This window comes from Oncorhynchus mykiss, chromosome 7, assembly GCF_013265735.2.
Source record: "Oncorhynchus mykiss isolate Arlee chromosome 7, USDA_OmykA_1.1, whole genome shotgun sequence".
NCBI lineage: Eukaryota > Metazoa > Chordata > Actinopteri > Salmoniformes > Salmonidae > Oncorhynchus > Oncorhynchus mykiss.
This window is the reverse complement of record NC_048571.1, coordinates 38,080,119-38,101,989: the sequence shown is the minus strand read 5'-3', so window position 1 is coordinate 38,101,989 and position 21,871 is coordinate 38,080,119. Positions and strand designations below refer to the sequence as shown.

At 41.2% G+C, this 21,871-nt stretch overlaps 1 non-coding gene across 1 annotated transcript; it reads left to right on the top strand.

Annotated features, from left to right (window-relative positions):
• The first annotated feature begins 5,467 nt into the window (after positions 1-5,467).
• LOC110527706 lies at positions 5,468-8,787 on the top strand. Its single transcript, XR_005052575.1, has 2 exons — positions 5,468-6,129; positions 6,807-8,787. It is a non-coding gene; the product is annotated as an uncharacterized LOC110527706 (transcript).
• The last annotated feature ends 13,084 nt before the right edge of the window (positions 8,788-21,871 follow it).

Below are 21,871 nucleotides of genomic sequence, written 5' to 3'. Positions count from 1 at the left end.
TGCAGATAGATGAAATAACGTAGTTAGCTATGTTCTAGCTTATTGTGCAGTGGAGGATAAAAATACCTGTATGCCTGTGGATGTGTAGCTAGCTATCTAGCCGATCTGTGTATGGACCCAAACATTTGGTGTACGTATTAGGTCAGAACCTAGCTATGAACCTCAGCTATCATAGCTAGTTGTATCAACTTCAAAACAGTCTGAATGACATTAATGAAGCCTATGGATTGAGTACAATATAATATAACTCTGTGCCAAGGATGCAAGTTGTAGTTATTACCATGCATGAGATCCCCACATTGTAGCCTGTACATTTAATATATTCACTGATCATGTACTCTACCTTGGCAAATAAAGGTGAAATTCAGCTATGAATGTCTTTGAGATTCTTTTTTAGTCATATCCAAATTCCAGTCTTTGAATTATGCTGTGTCTGCATGTATGTATTACAATTATACACTTCAACAGTGTTTACCAATCTTGGTCCTGGCACATCAATGGTTACACATTGTAACCAATAGACTACAAACAGGATTTAACTAGTTAAAGGCTGATTTGTAATTCATATTAAAAAATATTCATATTCATATTCATATTTCATATTAAAAAACAGTACACTACACTTCCTATGCATCATGTAAATACTCTAAAACCGGTTCATCTCAATGTCTGTCCTTCATCTGCATTGATCTGCTAAACACAAGATAGGTGTAGTATTTAATCAAATGAGAGACTTAATTTCAACCAGTAGAGAATGTGAAACTCTTCATTATCCAAGTGTTATAAATACATGCATTATACATATTATAATTGTAATATTATAAATACAAGTTCAATCTGTACTTCAATGCACATCTGTTGTGCATTATAAAACAGAGGAAGAACGAGGAGGTAGCGAGAGAGGTGTACAAGACAGAAAAGGAAATAGTTAAGGACATAGGAGCAGGGAAGGCAGCATATGCTCAAAGAATCACAGTGCTACCCAAATATTCTCTCAGTTCATCACAATTACATAGTGTATCTAGTTAGCTTGAAGATTATCTTTAAACTGTGTGAGGTGGAGATGATGGGACTGAGGGTTGGCATCCTCTCTCACATCAAAAAATATCTGCAGACGAGAGACCGATGGAGGGGGAGAGAGAGTATGTTTAAGCCTTGTGTTTTTAGTTTTTATACTAACATTGTTAATCATCATAATAATCAGGAGGTGAAATGCAAAACTGACCTTGGATCATTAACTCTGGGACTACTGCATCTTTATCTGTATTTCAATGTAAAACATCTCTTTAACAATACTTCCTGTTGACCTCACCTCTGATCATGCTGTGCCCTCTATGTAGCCAGTTCAGATGCGGGAAGGGTTCACCGACACAGCTGATATGACCTAGAGGATTTAGGGAGAAGAGGAGAGAGGGGTGAAGTGAAGGAGAGAGACTGTTATTGAGAAAACAAGGTAGTTAAAGAGACAGTGTTCAACAGGAATCTCTGTGTGTGGCCTCACCTGGTGTCCACACTAAGTGGACATGCTGAAAAACATGAACGGACACACGAGAACAAACAATAAAGTGTACTTCTAGAAATAATTAAGTGTCTTACTATTCTCCTTGGTTGGACCTCTTGCCTATTCTTTTACGGTGGAATGAGCCACAGTTATACACCTGAATCAATCAGATTGCTACATCAGTGTGTAGGTGTGGGTTATAGGGTGCCTAATTGTTCTACACTTTTTCAATATGGGTGATTTTAAAATAGCCTGTTTTGTTTTTGTACAGACATCACACCCTTACCTAAACAGCACCCTCACCTGAGAAGTAGAAATCAAAGGGAGAGAAACTGGGAATTGAATAAATGCAGTTGTCATAGCTAAGTAAATGGAAGAATACTCTTATTGCAATGTGAATGTCTCTTAAAAGAGCCTTTCGTTGTGCATAGTGTAGTCTATGGTGTTGCCAGGGAACAGCACCTTCTTCGAAGAAATAGGAGGTGAAGATCTCCCGTACACGAATAGCCTCTCTTGCTGCGTTGTTGGACCCCATCCTTGAAACATCCTGCAGAGCAGCAGACTTCTCCTCTGGAACACGTTGGCAAGCTGCAGATCCCCTGCTTGTCCTCATGTCCATCCTCATCAAGTTATGCAGGACACAGGTAGCCTTCACACACCTGTATTCCTCCAGGAGGCAGTCCCAGATACCCCTGGTCACCCAACCTTGCAGTGCCCTAGATGTTAACTGTAGGCAATCGTTTGGAAAGGAATCTCCAGTTACAAGGTATTTGTAGGAATATGGAAGACAATGTAATTATTTGACCTTTTCATCACCAGGTCATTGTGGATTACTAAAGTATAATATCCCTGATAACGTCACAAGCGACACGCTGCAATTTATTGCTATCTAGTGTACATGCACCGTAGGGTTGTTCTGAAAGCTCTGACCTCACAACGACAGTCAAGCACCCAAGCTAACTGTCTAACAGCCGGCTAGCTACTTCCAGACACATGATGAGAGAACACCCCACTCTGCCACTATCAGAGCTGGTTAGGCAGTTTTTATTTTATCCAGAGCATTGGTGACCTTAACAGTGCTGCTGGCAAGAATTGAATTATGCTTTGTTGCCAACGTTTACTGACACCGGACATATTTAACATATTTTTGTTAAGAAATGTAGCTAGATAGCTAGCTTGGTAAACAATAAATCCCAATGCATGACGTAACGTTAGTTAGCGAACCAGCCAACTAACGTCAGCTAGCTAGCTAACAGTACACTAACTTGAAAATACTTTGTCAAAATTAGAGTGGAGTCTTTTGTTAAGACATGTAGCTAGCTAGCTAGTTTATCAATGGACTATAATCACAACTCATGACATTACTACCCTGCATGAATCTGCAGGTAGCTAACCAACCAGGTTCAATGGCTATAACTAATGTAAACTCACCCCATTCCGTACAAATGTGCGCAACCGCAACATTCAAACGAGGCTACAAAGAAAACTAATGGGACTGTAGCGACTGTGTTGACTTCAAAATCGGGGGTGTGAACTAGGTTTCTATTCAAGCGTTGATCGACATGGTAATAGCTCTATAGTATTGGAGAAAAGTTGAGAACTGACCCTCTGTTACATCGTGACGTGTCATGCCGTAACGTACAGCACGCATTAAGCTACTATTTATGTCTTACAATCTCTCTCCACCAGGTGTAGCACTTCTCTCAATCTTTAAAAACAAGAAATGGACAGTGACGGGCGTAAGGGGGGTATACCTAGTCATTTTGTGTCATCATTGCATGCGATCATCATTCTCAAAGCCGCTGTTTACTTCTAAGATCACTTTAGCAACGCCCTAAAAACCTGATTCAAATTATAGTGTTTTATTTACATTTTAGAGGCGATAAGTTGGACAGATCGAGTGGAAAAAAAAGAAGCAATTTTCCCACACAACATCTCTCCATCACCCATTAGTTTCGCTTCCCCACCCGCCATTTAAAAAAAAGACCCGACGGCAGCGTGGGGATCATGTAATTGATCATGTTGGAAAGGGGAGAAATTGTGCTTTACAATGGTATTGACATTACAGTTGATCTAGAAGTATTACGTTTTTGGGGAGCTAAAATAAGATCAATTGTACGGACCAAGGCGATGTACAAAAGTGAGTGAGTTTACATTACTCAAGCAAATGTCAAAATTAGAAATGTGTAATATCTGAAAATGTAGCAAGCTAGACTATCTTTTCTATTTCTATTTTACCTTTATTTAACTAGGCAAGTCAGTTAAGAACAAATTCTTATTTTCAATGACGGCCTAGGAACAGTGGGTTAACTGCCTCGTTCAGGGGCAGAACGACAGATTTGTACCTTGTCAGCTCGGGGATTCGAACTAATATAGCTAACAGTACACTTTAACTTGACATTAGGTTTATGCAATTTTACTACGCAATACATTTTTTTATTTTTTTATGTGTTTGACACTTACCTCAACATACTGATCAGCTCCAATAGACAGATGCATGCTCTATGGCAGACCAATACAAACTCTTCTCTCATCATGTCCAGTCCACTTATTATCTCTGCCAATCATGGCTAGCTGGAAGGTTGCTCACTTTTTCTGTGGCTAAACCAACTAGGCTCGCAATTTAACAATTGTATTCATTTTTACAGATGGCATACAAGTTTGATAAGGCACATGAACGTTCACATGTTCGAGAAGGCATTCCTGCCAAAAAACATGTTAATGTTTATGTTCAAACAGGTCTCCTGTGAAGTCGTGACTTACAACATCCGCCTAGTTTCCTGAATCGGGTCACATATGGGAATTCAGAACAGAACAACAAAACAAATTATAGGTGTAAAAGTCTTAAGGGGCATTATGTCCCAATTCATATGAAAACACTGCCATGCTCTGGTGAGGCTTCATGCTTGTCTACTAGGTGGGTGTATCCATAACAACACTGCTGTAACACAGGCATTACAAGGCATGCCAGCTAGAAAAAAAATCAGCCTGGTCTCATAGACTAGACGTAACATAGTAAATGTAATTACGAGACACTCAAATGAGTATGATATGTTACGTTTGGTATGGATACATAAGACAGTTAGCTCAAAAAATGAAAGTAGGGTGGTTGGTCAGTGTGGCTGGGTGGGTGTATAATGCAAATGTATGGCAACCCAAAGGTTTGAACTTCAACTTTAGCATTTTAGCTAATTAGCAACTACTCACTACTTTTTAGCTACTTTGCTACTACTTGGTATTTCAGCTAACCCTTTCCCTAAGCCTAACATTAACCCTTTAACCTAACGCCTAACCCTAACCTTAATCCCTAACCCTAACAGTAGTGTTAGCCACCAAGCTATCATTAATCACAAAAACATTGAATTCGTTACATGTCATACCTTTTTGCAAATTCATAACATATTGTATGAATTGCAATTTGCAACATATCATATGAATTAGAATTTGTAAAATATAAAATATATGAAATGGATGATGGACATCCCTAAATGTATACATACCATACGAAAGGTATCACACCATACTAATTGGAGTGTCCCGGATTTGCATTTCCTATGACATGTCTACCCCTAAGTCCAGGTTGATAGACCATCAGTCAATATTGGGCAAAATACAGTGACTGGACCTATACATCAACTCAACATTAGACTTTAAAATCAGCCAAAAATATCTTTAAAATTCTCTGGAGAAAAAGCCTATATTGGACTTAAATTTCCTTTTAAAATGTCCAAGATGAGAATTATCCTGCTTTTGTTCCTTTAATAGGTTGATGAACATGCAATAATATTGAATGAATGAATATTGAATAAAAAATATCTCAATATTTAGTCTTCCAGTCGACCTTAGCCTATAATAAAATACTATTCTAGTGTAATTTGGATTTCAGCTAGATCCCAGCGGGCAGATGGAACATCAGCCTGTCAGGACAAACTGGAATCTTCTCTGTTCTGTATCTGATATGGGCTGCAGAAGACGCTCAGCTCTGTCTCTCTCTGTCTCTCTCTCGCTCCCTCCCACCGCCTCGTTTCCCTGAGAGCCGTGTTTTGCATCTCTCCCTAATTTGCATTTCTTCTTTAGATTTTCCGTGCGACGGTCTAGCCGCTCGAAATCATAGAATAAGGCGTAGCACCGCAGCAATATCTACATGCTCCCGGCATTTCCAAAGCAATACGCACGGCGGAACCCATTGGAAAATTTGAATAATGTTGCCGAAGCTTTCCGGAAGGTGAAATTGAGGAATATATTTGGATCAATCCGTTTGGTTGCGCACTAGAGGAGACACATGCCTTCGAGGTAAACAGACAGCAGGACTGGACAGCCAGATAGTAGCCTAGGTTATATCGTTTTTCTCCCGCGTTATAAGCGGTTACAGGCTGTTATAACGCCACGGTAGTGGTCCTAAGGTCGAGCAGAGCGTCATATTTTGGTTTGTGCACCTTGGTTGGTTATTGAGACGCAGTTGGAAATGTCGGAAGTACTACAAGACGAAATGAGTCATTATGGAAATGAGGACGATGAGGGACACCTTTCCTTCACCTGTCGCCTCCAAGACACCAACAACTTCTTCAGCGGCTCGCAGGGGGGCAAACGCCCGCCCAAACTTGGACAGATAGGCAGAAGCAAACGAGGTAACCATGACCAAAGTATTTTCAGTTGTGTCTCCATTGTCCATATACTCAACATTGGATGGGAAATAATGGTAGGCTATCGGCAATTCAATGGGAAGTTTATTCTGATGAATATGGTATGGGGTAATGGCTTTTAAGAATTCTGTTCGCATTGCAACACAAGTTTGGATGCGCAGTGCGTGCGTTCTGCTGTGAAATGCCTCTAGGTCCATGTGTAAAACTCAACTCCACAATGTACTTGACATCACCGAGTTGACCGGCGACTAGTGTGTGCGGACAGGAGCTCAGACGTCACATAAAATGTAGTTTTTATTTAAAAAAACGATGTATTTCAGCACTCAAATAATAGAACGCATCGTGGATTTGAGTTTTACTTGGCTAAGTGTTGCCATGCTGTTCCACTGAATTTTCCACATGATGCGATTCTATAGGATTGTAGAATGTATTCTGTGTGTGCCTTATTCGTGTGTGTGTGTGTGTTACATACAACTCATGTATTACATGCGCAAATGCACACACACCATCTTTCTCTTTGTCTTTCTCTCTTTCTACTTCCGTGCAGTGCTGTTGCCTAGTGCATGAGTTCCGTGTATTCATACCAGTTAAAGATTAGATTCTTAGATGTGATAATGTGCCAAACCGCCTCCTCCTCATCATCTCCCTCGTGTTCTTCACAGTCGTCGAGGATGAGAGCGGCGTTGACGAGGCGCAGAAAAACGGGACAGAGAAAACACAGACGGAGGCTTAAACACACCACCCCCGCCCCCCCCCCCCCCCCCCCGAAAGACATTGATTCTCATTTTCTATTCGAAATCAACAGTTTTAATCCAAAGACACTGTATATAAGCACTTTCATCCCATATGGCAGCAAGCACTTCTAGACCCTCTCCCAGTCCTCATGATGGTGATCTCCTGGGACTTATACTGGCAGGATGGGGAAGCAGCCAAGACAAGAGATGGAGATGGAGACGAACACGGAGACCGAGACGGTGATGGATACAGACGCCCAGGTGAATGCTGTCATGCCAGGGTTTATGCCCATAGAGCTTGTCTAAAACGGGGGATGACCAGCCTTCTACCCAGAGAGCTACTGGGTGAGCAGCAGGCTTTTGCTTCAGCCCTACACATTTTACACTAGTCAATTATTGGTCGTATATAACTCCTAAGCAGGTTGACCAACAAATGTAGCAGTCTGAAAACTGTCTTTTCATGGTCCTGGGTAGCAGCTAATTCGTAGCATTAGGTGTATTAGAGTAGGGATGGATCAAAACCCTGCCGGAGGGGGATAGCTATCAAGGAGGAGGGTCTAAACCATGTGACCAGGAGAGGATGCTGATGGAGGAAGACAATGCTGTCGAACAAACGCAGAAATCAGGGAACAAACTATAGAAATTATCTTATAAACTAAAGCACACACACACACTCTTATATCAATCAAACCACATGATATTACATTACCATTCTTTCTGCTCTTGATTCTTCTGATGACGAGTGCAAACAAATAAATAATATAAATAACTTGTAAATAAGAAATGGTGCAGATGTAGGATCTTAATTTGATCACCCTGTTGCAGTAAAACTTGTAGTGTATGTGAGGTTTAAAAAGGCATCTGAAGTTAGTCATTTCCACTTTGAAATTTCAGGCATGATTTCCCTTATGAGAAATGCATCAAACCCTACAAATGTCCATTAATTATGATCCACATAATAATTCACATTTCCTGTTGCTGCAAGATTATTTTCCTGCTGTAGCAAACTGGCTCAAATTAAGATCCCTACATCTGCAGCCCCACGTTCTGTTAGCCTGGGTGCCAGTCGGTTTCTGCTCTCTTGTCAACTCCTTGTGGAATTGTCATTTTTGGCGTGACAATTGGTCGTGATATGGACCTGGCAAGATGGCATGAACAGATCTGAGACCAGGCTAACGTTTTGTTGCACAGCGGAGAAAATAAGCAGTGAAATGGTTTGTTGTAATCTAACGTAATGTGTCTGTATAAAGAGACCTTATTTATTAAGCCTTTGGAGAAGTTTTTTGCAGTGCTCAAGGCCTGACTGAGGGACAGTTTTGTATGTAGAGAATTATGATGACAGAATTAATGAAGTGATCTTTTCCTTTTTTTACTTCTTATAAATTTTGATGTCGCCTGATCAGTTTTTGTTACCATCCTTTGCATCTATAGAGTCATGTATACACATTATACAGTACTGTACATCACTGGTTTGTAAGGCACCAAAAGGCCTAAAGTCTGGATTGTTAAATATAACTGTACACACTCCCTATTTATTAACTATTTCTATTGCATTGCGCATTATCACGTGTGCCAAATATCAGGAGGGATAACCAGACAACATGGTTGCTTATGTTGTGCTTTCTATACGTTTAATTGTAACAATTTTGTTATTCTTCTGTTGTTGCCATTGTTCAGGGCTTTTTCTTACCACTGAATTACCAACTGATGCATGGCAGAAATGGAATCATGCATGCATGGCAATGTTCTGAAGATGATCTTGTGTATTCTAGAACACCTCCTATACCACTTGGAATGACTATCCTCCAGAACAGTCTTAATATGACGTACGTTGTACTGTGCTGTACTATTATCTCACTGATTTGTACAGTAGTCTAATATCTTGTAATAAAGATTCCGAATAAGTTAATTAAGAAGTTTACAGTGTTTATTGTGATGTATGTTGGATAATTCTATGTTGCTGCCGAAATGGTGCTGCGTCAGAGGCGTCATGCCCATTGGGGGCACAAAGACACGTGCCCCCTCAGATGTTTTTTTTTCTTCTTCTGTCAGCAGTATTTTGTGGAGGGGGCACACAGGCTTTGATTGATAGCCTGAAATGGAGTACCCTCACCTATTGTCCCTAGTAAAGTGGTTCCTTCCAAGGTGCACCACAGAGTATGCTCTGCAGGACGCAGTGCATGCAGACAGTATCGCCAGTGGAGGAGGAGAGAGAGTGTAGCAGACTGACACATACAGCGTTTGATTTGATTTAAGCTCCCGGTGATCGGCATGACTTGAGGTATGTTTGCAAATTAATTTGATCAGGATATGTAGCCTATTGATTCCTTGTTGATGAATAAATAATTTTTAAAAAAATGTTTCGTTGTTTCTCTGTAATACTAGCCACCTACCTAGCCTTATAACTTTGTCCTCTCTATGATCCTCATCACTGCACACCTCTGCTGTCTTGCTTTCTGCTTCTCAACCTCCGGAGACTGGCTGGCATTCAAATCAAAACAGCTAACGTTAGCTAGCAAGCCAAACAAACAAAATGACTTGCCAGCTTCAATATTAATGCTGTGGTGGATTCTAATGATATTAATTAGCTATACTGATTATTCAATCTTAAAACAAAAATATTGTAGGAAAAAAATTACATAAATGAATTAATTACAAAATGTACAGGAGCTCTCTGCTTTAATGTATGATGTGTGTTATGATCCAATGTAGTGTGTTGAAATTTGGAATAAATATCCTAGGCATATTAGTGCAGTAGCCTACAGTGCCTTGCAAAAGTATTCGGCCCCCTTGAACTTTGCGACCTTTTGCCACATTTCAGGCTTCAAACATAAAGATATAAAACTGTATTTTTTTGTGAAGAATCAACAACAAGTGGGACACAATCATGAAGTGGAACGACATTTATTGGATATTTCAAACTTTTTTAACAAATCAAAAACTGAAAAATTGGGCGTGCAAAATTATTCAGCCCCCTTAAGTTAATACTTTGTAGCGCCACCTTTTGCTGCGATTACAGCTGTAAGTCGCTTGGGGTATGTCTCTATCAGTTTTGCACATCGAGAGACTGACATTTTTTCCCATTCCTCCTTGCAAAACAGCTCGAGCTCAGTGAGGTTGGATGGAGAGCATTTGTGAACAGCAGTTTTCAGTTCTTTCCACATATTCTCGATTGGATTCAGGTCTGGACTTTGACTTGGCCATTCTAACACCTGGATATGTTTATTTTTGAACCATTCCAATGTAGATTTTGCTTTATGTTTTGGATCATTGTCTTGTTGGAAGACAAATCTCCGTCCCAGTCTCAGGTCTTTTGCAGACTCCATCAGGTTTTCTTCCAGAATGGTCCTGTATTTGGCTCCATCCATCTTCCCATCAATTTTAACCATCTTCCCTGTCCCTGCTGAAGAAAAGCAGGCCCAAACCATGATGCTGCCACCACCATGTTTGACAGTGGGTATGGTGTGTTCAGGGTGATGAGCTGTGTTGCTTTTACGCCAAACATAACGTTTTGCATTGTTGCCAAAAACTTCAATTTTGGTTTCATCTGACCAGAGCACCTTCTTCCACATGTTTGGTGTGTCTCCCAGGTGGCTTGTGGCATACTTTAAACAACACTTTTTATGGATATCTTTAAGAAATGGCTTTCTTCTTGCCACTCTTCCATAAAGGCCAGATTTGTGCAATATACGACTGATTGTTGTCCTATGGACAGAGTCTCCCACCTCAGCTGTAGATCTCTGCAGTTCATCCAGAGTGATCATGGGCCTCTTGGCTGCATCTCTGATCAGTCTTCTCCTTGTATGAGCTGAAAGTTTAGAGGGACGGCCAGGTCTTGGTAGATTTGCAGTGGTCTGATACTCCTTCCATTTCAATAGTATCGCTTGCACAGTGCTCCTTGGGATGTTTAAAGCTTGGGAAATCTTTTTGTATCCAAATCCGGCTTTAAACTTCTTCACAACAGTATCTCGGACCTGCCTGGTGTGTTCCTTGTTCTTCATGATGCTCTCTGCGCTTTTAACGGACCTCTGAGACTATCACAGTGCAAGTGCATTTATACGGAGACTTGATTACAGACAGGTGGATTGTATTTATCATCATTAGTCATTTAGGTCAACATTGGATCATTCAGAGATCCTCACTGAACTTCTGGAGAGAGTTTGCTGCACTGAAAGTAAAGGGGCTGAATAATTTTGCACGCCCAATTTTTCAGTTTTTGATTTGTTAAACAAGTTTGAAATATCCAATAAATGTCGTTCCACTTCATGATTGTGTCCCACTTGTTGTTGATTCTTCACAAAAGCCTTTGAAGCCTGAAATGTAGCAAAAGGTCGCAAAGTTCAAGGGGGCCGAATACTTTCGCAAGGCACTGTATATTGAGATGTGGTATTTACAACAGTCAGAATGACACCCTCATTAAAATTACAATTGAACAGGTAAAGGTATGCTTAGATAACCTATGCTGAACAATATACTTTACTTTTTTACATAAAAAAAAACAGAATTAGGCATAATGATTATGGCACTAGATTGCATGAAAAAGCCATTTCAGGTGTTTGCAAAATTCTCCAACTTCCTCCATCCTCATGTACCTCGTGCCACCTCTACAATAATGGGTGCGTGACGCCCCTGTGCTGCTTTATTGGTAAGTTTGGGCCTGTATTTGCTGAACACACAAAACACAGAAATAGAATGTATTCAAGTCAACCCTGGGCAGTTTCACAGACACAGATAACGCCTAGACCTGGACTAAAATGGCTATTCAGAATTGTGTTTAATCCAGGACTAGTCTTAATCTCTGTCCAGGAAACTGTCCCGAGAGGAATGGAAACACTACAAAATAAGTTTTGCTCATGTGGTCTCCCACTTGACAGTCAAGGTCGAGTCAGCCCTCTTTTTTTCCCTATGTGAGAAAGCCGATTACTGTTTCTGGGAAACTCAGATAAGGAATGAAACTGGAATTACAGGAACTGTTTGACCAAGTAAATAATGCTCATTAATAATCGAGTCAGTCACAGTTTTACTTCAAAACTGTTTTCAATAAGCTTAACTTAACTTAAAGACTCAAGAGAGTAAGATGAATGGAGAGACTAGTGTCTCTTGGCTCTGTAAATTAAGCTTTGTTATGTTATGTCTTCATTTTCTCATCCCAGTCATAGGATTGATTCTTAATAGTATCCGTGTCTCTCCCATCCTTCACGAACAACCCCTGCTGCTGCGGTATCCAAATCTCAGTTTCTCTTTACTCAAGGCTTCCTCCTCCTCTTAAACTCTTAACTCAGGTTGGTGTAATGTAGACAGCGTGGTTGCTGGGCCACTGAGGTATGTTGCGTCGTGATGAGACTTGACATTTCCAGCTCTGCTCTGGTGACTAAATGATTCATGTTCTGTGACCAAGCAGGCAAGCTCTCTCTATGTCAGCGAATCAACAGCACCACTTTAAGTCAGAACTTATCTGAGCCGAGACACAGTAGCAAGGACCACACACGGAACACACACAGACAGATTAAACACACTCTGCAGGCTGCCCTGACACACCACCAGGGTTTTCCCACCCACCACCCCAGCCCCGGGGCCAGGCCAGTGAAGGAGTGAGTGAAAACCACAGGGTGGAAAACCACACTGTCCTTCGTCATCAGGTTAGTATGTAAATGGATGTGGTGTGGTGCAGTGTGGTCCTGTGTGTGTGGCATGCAAATTACCCAGGAAATATGACCCAGCAAATTACCCAGGATAGATTTGCATCTGTTTCAGGTTGGAGTCTCCCGTCATATCGTCAGGCATCGTCAGTGCTCGGAGTACACCATGCGACCACTGATAAGCAGGGAGATCGGGAAGAACATTGGGGAAAACAGGATCTAGTGCCTAAAGAGTACCAGGAATGTTATGTCTGATTCTCTGTATTCTAGAACGTCAGCAACCACATTTCCATCCACAGTTTCTGTGCGAATAAAGTCATATCGTATTTTTAAAAATCACGACGCTGTGATTGAAACAGGAAGTTTCATTGTAATTTTTTAAATGCCCGGCAGATAATTTGTTCGTTCGACATGGTATCTTTTTGTGTCAGTAAAATGTATTAAGCAGGAAATGGCGGTGGAAATGCCTTAAATATTGATATAATAACCATCATATCAAAGTCAATTTGGAGTCACAATGATATGGTGTGTGGTCCTCCCACTATGACTCGTGGAAAATGGTCATGATAAACTTCATAGGGTAGTGAAAGTGCACGGTGATGAGCTTAATGCTGCTTTCCTGTAAATATCAATGATGGCCTGACATGACGATCAACACTCGACTGTTTATCCATAATAATCTCATTATGTAGACTTGCCAAACCGCACAGCCTACTCCCACTGTATCTGCGAGATGTTGACTAGAACATAGGTGCCAAGCCCAGAGTAGGCACATTTGCTATTCAATGTAACAGTTTTTATGACCCAAATATCGGTAGAGCTGAAAATTGCGATGGAAACACATTGAACTTTAGATTTTTAATTGGTACATGAAAACTTAAGCGAAAAAAGTACATGTTGTGTGTACTACTTTATCACGCAGTGCTATTTAACCCGCATTAGGTGGAAACATACACTATATATTCAAAAGTGCGTGGACACTATTTCAGACACACCTATTGCTGACAGGTGTATAAAATTGAGCACACAGCCAATCTCCATAGACAAACATTAGCAGTAGAATGGCCTTAATGAAGAGCCCAGACGTGGCACCGTCATAGGATGCCACCTTTTCAATGGTCTGGGGCTGTTTTTCATGATTCGGGCTATTCCCCTTAGTTCCAGTGAAGGGAAATCTTAACGCTACAGCATGACACCGGTTTTGACATTCTAGAGATGGTTCTGTGTTTCCAACTTGGTGGTAACTGTTTGGGGGGTAGGCCCTTTCCTGTTTCAGCATCACAATGCCCCCATGCACAAAGCGAAGTCCACTAATGCTCTTGTGGCTGAATGGAAGCAAGTCCCCGCAGTAATTTTCCGACATCTAATGGAAAGCCTTCCCAGAAGAGTGGAGGCTGTTGTAGCAGCAAAGGGGGGAACAACTCCATATTAGTGCCCATAATTTTGGAATGAGATGTTTTTGACGAGCAGGTGTCCACATACTTTTGGCCATGTAGTGTACCACTGGTGGGAAAATGCACATATTTTCTTTATGCAGATTCTCAAATACTCACTTGAAAATCTGTCGCCAATTGGATGGAAACCTAGCTACTGTTGGAAATTGTTTTTCTGTTGTGTATCTGTTGTGTGTCAGTTTTAAAAAATGTTTTTGTAGTATATGAAAATAGATTGCTATGTTTGTGTTCAGGGTTTTTACATGTTTCTGTCACAGGTAGATTCCAAAATAGATTTGAGCTTAGGACGTGACACCGGTTTTGAAATCTATATGCTACCGACTTCTGTCACAGGAGGAAGTGAAGATGGCATGACTCAACAATGACTTTGATCCACAACTTCATCTTCTTCCCATGTTTCCTTCTTTCTCTGGCAGCCTACTGCACCAGCTCCCAATCTGAAACCAAAGACCCAGTACACGTTTCTGTCTCATGCCTGACGCCCCCTCCTCCTCACGCCTTTATTTTAACAGATGAAACTGAACAATGTCATTAGAACAGAAGCGAGAAAGACAGAGACAGAGAGAGAAAGAGACAGACAGATGGAGACCAATCTGTATTATCGTCAAACAACTTGCTGTTTTCCAAGAAATCTGTGATCTCACAGGAGGAGAAGGGGAGAGAAAAGTATACGGGGAGAGAAAGATAGACGGGAGAGAAAGAGAGAGAGAAATAGAGATGAGAGGAAAGATAGGAAGAGAGAGGGAGATGTCGAAAGATGTAGAGAGAGAAACAGAGAGCATAGGCTCAATATGTTGAAACGTGCGCCAGACAACCAGCGAAACGGTCGGTTCAGACCGACCAGGATGGTTGCCATGGCAACCATTACCAGGCTCTCTCGCACTGTTGCTTTGTTGCTGTGAAGCCTTTGGAGGGAAACGACTGACTACGAGAGAAGAGGAGAGGATTTTTTTTAGCAAGCCCCGATTTTGGTGCATGTGGCATCATCATCATAAGCAGATGTTAATAAACCAACTTATTTCACAGTAACAATAATGCTGTTGTAACACTACATGTCTCATGTCCCCCCTCTCCCCTCCCCCTCTCTATTCCTACCTCTATCTCTCCCATCTCCCTTTTCCATCTCTCCATTGCTCCCTCTATCTCCACCTCTCCTTGTGAGCTCTTTTTCACACTGTGCTGCTTGATCGCTTTCCATCCATCCCCATGCATTCGTCAATCCTTTTTAGATACTGTGTACAGTATATATATTTTAGCATAATACAATGTTCTGGGAGTTTAAGGAGAGATGTCTGCATTGATCTGTGTGTGGCATTGATCTGTGTGTGACAGACTCCAAACTTTTGAACGTTAGTGTATGTCCATGCATATGTTAACATGAAAGAGCAACTAAGACATGGTGATGTCTTAGTTGCTCTTTCATGTGAACATATGCATGGACATACACTAACGTTCAAAAGTTTGAGGTCACTTAGAAAAGAAAAAAAGAAAAGCAAAGGAAAATGGTCCATTAAAATAACATCAAATTGATCAGAAATACCGTGTAGACATTGTTAATGTAAATGACTATTGTAGCTGGAAACTGCAGATTTTTTATGGAATATCTACATAGGCGTACAGAGGCCCATTATCAGCAACCATCACTCCTGTGTTCCAGTTAGCTAATCCAAGTTTATCATGGTAAAAGGCAAATTGATCATTAGAAAACCCTTTTGTGATTATGTTAACTACAGTTTTCAGCTGTGCTCTGATTAAAGAAGCAATAAAAGTGGCCTTCTTTAGACTAGTTGAGTATCTGGAACATTAGCATTTTTGGGTTCGATTACAGGCTCAAAATGGCCAGAAACAAAAAACTTTCTTCTGAAACTCGTCAGTCTATTCTTGTTCTGAGAAATTAAGGCTATTACATGCGAGAAATTGCCAAGAAACTGAAGATCTTGTAAAACGCTGTGTACTACTCCCTTCACAGAACAACACAAACTGGCTCTAACCAGAATAGAAAGAGGAGTGGGAGGCCCCGGTGCACAAATGAGCAAGAGGACAAGTACAATAGAGTGTCTAGTTTGAGAAACAGATGCCTCACAAGTCCTCAACTGGCAGCTTCATAAATAGTACCCGCAAACATCAACGTTTCTCAACATCAACATTTGGGGCGGCAGGTAGCCTAGTGGTTAGAGCGTTGGATTTGTAACCGAAAGGTTGCAAGATCGAATCCCTGAGGTGACAAGGTAAAAATATCAAATCAAATCAAATGTATTTATATAGCCCTTCGTACATCAGCTGATATCTCAAAGTGCTGTACAGAAACCCAGCCTAAAACCCCAAACAGCAAGCAATGCAGGTGTAGAAGCACAGTGGCTAGGAAAAACTCCCTAGAAAGGCCAAAACCTTTGGAAGAAACCTAGAGAGGAACCAGGCTATGTAAATATGTTTTTCTGCCCCTGAATAAGGCAGTTAACCCACTGTTCCTAGGATGTAATTGAAAATAAGAATTTGTTCTTAATTGAGTTGCTTAGTTAATTAAAAGTCAAATAAAAAAACAGTGAAGAGGCATCTCTGGGATGCTGGCCTTCTTGGCAGTGTTCCTGTGTCTGTGTTCTTCTGCCCATCTTATTATTTTATTTTCATTGGCCAGTCTGAGATATGTATTTTTCTTTGCAACTCTGCAAAAGGCCAGCATCCCGGAGTCGCCTCTTCACTGTTGACATTGAGACTGGTCAGTTTTATTGCTTCTTCAATCAGCACTACAGTTTTCAGCTGTGCTAACATAATTGCAAAGGGGTTTTCAATTGATAAATTGGCCTTTTAAAATTATAAACTTGGATTCGCTAACAACGTGCCATTGGAACTCAGGAGTGACGGTTGCTGATAATGGGCCTCTGTACGCCTGTGTAGATATTCCATTACAAATCAGCCGTTTCCAGCTACAATAGCCATTTACAACATTAACAATGTCTACACTGTATCTCTGATCAATTTTATGTTATTTTAAATGGACAAGTGACCCCTAACTTTTGAACGGTAGTGTGGGTGTCCATCCAACATGCATAAGGAATCATATGCATCTCTCTCTGTCCCTCTTTCTCAGCAACACGTTACTGTTAGCTGCTATCACAGACACACACCAACACACAGATTGTATTCTCCCCTGCGTTGAACGGCGACCTCCACCACCACCACTTTACCCCCCACCCACTCCCAAATCCCCACCCCCAATCAGCAATATCCAAACCAGGCTGCTTGCTGCACAACAACACCACAAAAAAACAAAAAAAACGGAATGCTTTCTGGCCTCATGCACAGAGATCATTTCCACCCATAGGGCTCTGGTCCAAAGTAGTGCACTGTATAGTGACTAGGGTGCCATTTGGGATGCATTCCAAATCAGGGATTGTGTATAGGGCCCCGGGGCGAAGTGGCATGTAACTGTGTACGTGTGCCGAGCTTCCTGAATAAAACATGGTGACCTAGGTGGAAATCCGCCATTGGTCACTTAATTTGTCCTACATGCGTGATTGGCTTGCGTCAAAACACACAGGACAGTGAGGCCTTAGAGAGAGGTTTTTTGTTTGTATATCATGTGGATGAAATTAGCACACGTTCCCAACTGTTGTTGCTGGTTGTCCTCTTTGGAGTTGGAGAATAACAATGCAATGGCGCATTTGCATACAATACAACATGTACAAATAAATAAAAAGGAGCTGAATATTGAAATAAAGTTAGTCTCAGGGAAATGTCATTGCCACGAGCAGCACCGGAGATATTGAGATGAGCGAGATGCAAGACTTCGCTCTCTCACAATCACACACAGTATCTGCACATGGGTCCACTTCACGCTGTCACAGCACGGGAGCAAGGGGACCAAAAAAGCGGAAAAGTTGAGCCTCGCCGCTTCAACTCTCTTAGTTGTTGCGGAAATTGACCCACTATGCTGTTTACTTTCTGCATCTACATCATATCCCTGAGTCTACCTTTAAATAGATGATGAGACATGATCCAAGGACAGTGTACATCTACTAAGATAATGTACATATGACATGTTTTTCGATACAACATTACAACTCTTTCTCAATATGTAATCTTGGTCATGGTTGCTCTGTTTTTACTTCACTTCTAATCAATTGTATCAGTTTTTTGTATTATGGCTTGTAGTTCGGGGTTTGTAAAATTTCTCTCTTTCACAATGCGATATATCATTCTCTCTTGCAAAAAGAAAAAACAAAATCCGAGAATGATAAACATTTTGTCGTGCTCTAGATGCTATATGTGCTGCTGCTCGTCTCCTCTTCAGTTCAGTGATGCAGATAACAATCATGCTGTTTCCACAGACCACATGCAACTAAACATAGCTCACTGTACTGTATGTCTGCATCCCAAGTGGCACACCATTCCCTACATCAGGTTTTCCCTGGGCCCCAGTTGGTTGCATGTTTAGGTTTTTGCCCTAGCACTACACAGCTGATTCAAATAACCAACTCATCGTCACTCTTTCATTATGTGAATCAGCTGTGTAGTGCTAGGGCAAAAAACTAAACGGGCACCCAGGGGTTTGTTAAACCCTGCCCTACATAATTAATTACTTTTGACCAGGGCCCAGGAACAGAGCAGTAGAGCGTCCCATAGGGCCCTGGTCAAAAGTAGTGCACTATATAAGGGAATAGGGTGCCATTTGGGACAAAGCCAATGTCTGCAAGCATGGATGAGCACAACAGACAAGTATTTTGAATCAACACGGCTATAAGACGACACTGAACCCTCTACATCACGTGTCAAACTCATTCCACGGAGGGATGAGTGTCTGCGGATTTTCGCTCCTCCCTTGTACTTGATTGATGAATTACGGTCACTAATTAGTAAAGAACTCCCCTCACCTGGTTGTCTAGGACTTCATTGAAAGGAAAAACCAAAAGCCCGCAGATACTAGGCCCTCCATGGAATGAGTTTGACACCCCTGCTCTACATTATTGATATGCAATTTGATTGTCAGTATAGTATCAATAAATTATTAGGGAATTAAAAATTGTTGAGTGATGGAGGACATTGAAGCGGGGCCATGAACCTGACAAACAAAGCAAGGCCGGGAGCATCAACAGCATCAACTTGGACTAGGTCTAGGTTAAAGAAACCTTGAATGTTTTCAAAGAACCTGCAGCTATTTGGCCCCATGAGTTATGTCATGATCCAGCTATTGAGGGAAACAGCTCAGTTCACCCCTGAAACTCCAGCCTGCAGACTCGTTTTGCTTGGACATTACACTAGAACCCTCTAAATTAGGGAGTGGACAACTAGTCATTGCATAACCCCAGAACTACTGTATTTTCCTGATTTAAAAAAATTAATAAAATTAAATTCGTTATAGAATAGTTTGTTCCAATGCAAGACTGATAACCACTAACCCAGGGATGATCAACTAGCTGGTTTTCATCTTGTTCCTAGCACCTATCTTATCCATTAACGCTACGAATAACCCAAAATATTGCCTGGATTTCCAGGTCTAAATCAGTCACTATTCCAAAGGGAGAAGTGAAACTTAGCAGACACAGCGGCCCTCAAGGACCGTAGTAGTGCTCCCCTGTTCAAGAAGCCACTCAGTCGGGTAAACCAAGAACATGCTTGGTATTCACTGTGGGACACATCATCATTCAGAAGTTCATAGCAGATAGAGAGAAGGCATTTGGAATGTAATTAATGACTCCCTATCATGTCCAGTCTATCCAATGCATTTCTGTGTGCAACGATGCTCTATGCATCCCAGTGAAGAATAGTGGTGAAAACCCTAATACATGCTTCTATTATGGGATGTTGTGTCGCCATTGTAATTCCGTAGTGATGTCCAGTATGCTCCGCTCACTTCTCTCACTAAGCCTCTGGAATAACAACCAGCCTTGATCTCTCTCTCTTTCTCCTCTCTCTCTCTCTCTCTCTCTCTAAGACGGAAAACAAGTGCTGCATCACCATTTTAATTCTGGCGTGGGTGTGCATGTTTTCTGAGGGAGGCAGAGAGAAATAGAAAGAGGGAGAGAGATGCACAGAGAGAGGGAGACAGAGACATAGAGGAAGAGAGGGGGGGGGGGCACGGACTGCATGTTAATGTCTTCCAGGAACAGAGCAGTAGAGCGTCCCAAATGGAACCCTATCCCTTATATAGTGCACTACTTTTAACCAGGGCCCATAGGGAATAGGGTACCAATTGGGATGCAAATGAGGACTGAGGAGGAGAATCTTCTTTAATCCCTGCTATCTGACCACAGGGACCTGCAACCAGTTTACAGGATCAGCCTCCCTTTGATCTCATTCATTAGCAGACACACAAACAGCCAAACACCTTCACAATGGGACTGAGGAAACAGTAAAGACTGGATCTGGATGTGAAGGAACCTGATCATAGTATTATTGCCATATTGACCATGGTTTGGTACCTGTAAATATGTGACTTCGACACTGGTAAAAAATAAAACTGTCAAATTGATTTAGCCAAAGTGCATCTGAGTGAAGAGACACAGGCTTGAAGCTCAACATTTGTGAAAACAATGTACTGTCACATATACAACTATATCTACCTTATCTCTATAGTTGTCACATTGACAATGGTTTGGTACCTGCAGTAACGGTAAACACAGTCTACTAGATGTATGTGGATGATGTGGTAAATTGGTAAGTCTTGTAAGTACAAGACTTACCAATTAAATTCAAAATAAATTCCTTCTCCCTGTGAATTCAATTTAATTCAATTCAAATTCCAAGTCAGTGTTTGAATTCAGAGACAATTCCATTCCTCTCAATTCCAATGTTAGGTCAATTCCAATAATTAAATTCCCAATTCAATATTATCCCCAACAATTCCACAAATTCCAATTCTCTCAGGCTTTCAGGCTGATCGTATCACTGTTTAAACTGCCTAGCTATACTTGAAATATAGAAATAAAATGATTTAAAGCAAATCTTGCAGTAAATGTTTGATACGAAGTACATTAATTCCATTAACTTGGAAATGTAAAAAATATTGAATTTGAATTTTTGAAAATGTTTTTACAATTCCAATTAAGTTCCAATTCCAAAACTTGAAGACTGTTGAAGGTTGAAATTGAATTCAACGTAAATACTCGACTACATGAGTGAATTCAAGAATTGAATTGGAATTTAAAACTAAATTGGAATTGACGCCAAACCTGCTTGTTGGTAAAAAAAAAAAATTGAAATATATACAAGCACACACGCACGCACAGACACGCACACACACACCATTGAGTTTCATTGATGTGATTATGCGTAGCACTTCTTCTTTGTCTCTTCCAAAAATCTCGGGGGACCTTAAACCTTACTTTTACACTTTCGGTTGCCATGGATACCTCCTCCAGCGCAGCCGCCGTTTGTAAGGCAACAATAAACTCAAGACTCCTTTTTAAGCCTTGATAAATGCATCTCCAAACTAAAGCTCTGAAAGTCCCCACACACACCTCCTCCGATACCTCAACATGCACCGATGATCACTCTCGACGAGTGACATGGGAACAACGATCAAGATAGTCTTCCTCAACACAATCCAAAGCCACTGTCATCGTATACATCTCCCTCTTCTTTCTCTTTCACTCTCTCTCTCTCGCCATCCATCTAGCCATCCCTTCTCTCTCTCTCTCTTTCTCTCTCTGTCTCTGTCCATCCATCCCAGTGGAACGAGACCAAGCAAGGTGTTAAATCAATTCTGCATGTAATGAAGCAGCAGCAGTAGCCGCAGGGAAGTCAAGCTTCAAAGAGGTGACCTCTGGCTCTCTGTGGGTTTAATCAATGCTGTGTCTGGACAATGCAGCTGGACACACAAACACACAGAGATAGAGAGAGAGAGTTTGTGAGAGAGAGAGACAGAGAAAGTGTATGTGTGAGAGAGAGAGAGAGACAGGCA